This window comes from Piliocolobus tephrosceles, chromosome 10 (assembly GCF_002776525.5).
Source record: "Piliocolobus tephrosceles isolate RC106 chromosome 10, ASM277652v3, whole genome shotgun sequence".
NCBI lineage: Eukaryota > Metazoa > Chordata > Mammalia > Primates > Cercopithecidae > Piliocolobus > Piliocolobus tephrosceles.
The window spans coordinates 122,743,368-122,744,368 of record NC_045443.1 but is presented as its reverse complement, the minus strand read 5'-3'; the positions used below and the strand labels follow the sequence as shown (position 1 = coordinate 122,744,368).

Below are 1,001 nucleotides of genomic sequence, written 5' to 3'. Positions count from 1 at the left end.
TTGGATATTCAGCTTGCTTCCAGTATGGTGCTACTAAAACCACTGCAATGAAAGCTATTCTTTTTTTTTTTTTATTATTTTTATTTTTGAGACGGAGTCTCGCTCTGCCGCCCAGGCTGGAATGCAGTGGCCGGATCTCAGCTCACTGCAAGCTCCGCCTCCCGGGTTTAGGCCATTCTCCTGCCTCAGCCTCCCGAGTAGCTGGGACTACGGGCGCCCACCACCTCGCCCGGCTAGTTTTTTGTATTTTTAGTAGAGACGGGGTTTCACCATGTTAGCCAGGATGGTGTCGATCTCCTGACCTCGTGATCTGCCCGTCTCGGCCTCCCAAAGTGCTGGGATTACAGGCTTGAGCCACCGCACCCGGCCGAAAGCTATTCTTTTTCTTTTCCTTTTTTATTCTTTTTGAGATTGGGTCTCACTCTGTCTCCCAAGGTGGAGGGCAGTGGTGTGATCTTGGCTCACTGTAACCTCCGCCTCCTGGGTTCAAGTGATTCTCCCACTTCTTTCCACTTCTTTCTCCCAAGTAGCTGGGACCACAGACACGCACCACCACGCCCAGCTAACTTTTGTATTTTGTGTAGAGACGGGGCCTCACCATGTTGCTCAGGCTGATCTCAAATGCCTGCCTGCCTCGGCTTCCCTAAGTGCTGGGATAATAGGCATGAACCACATCACTCAGTCAAGGCTATTTCTTTTTTAAAAATTTAAACAGGGGCCATGCTAAACTACTCTGTATCATTCCAGTTTTAGCATATGTGCTGCCAAAGTGAGCACAAGTATTTTATTTGTTATTGTTATTATTATTTTTTGAGACAAAGTCTTGCTCTGTCGCCCAGGCTGGAGAGCTGTGGCATGATCACAGCTCACTGTAGCCTCGACCTCCCGGGCTCAAGTGCTCCTCCTGCCTTAGCCTTCCAAGTAGATGGGACTATAGGCATGCACCACCATGCCTGGCTAAATTTTTGTATTTTTCGTAGAGATGGAGTAGCACTCTGATG

At 48.8% G+C, this 1,001-nt stretch overlaps 1 pseudogene; it reads right to left on the bottom strand.

Annotated features, from left to right (window-relative positions):
- Positions 1 to 677: 677 nt before the first annotated feature.
- LOC111539038 lies at positions 678 to 777 on the bottom strand (annotated as a pseudogene).
- Between the last annotated feature and the right edge of the window lie 224 nt (positions 778 to 1,001).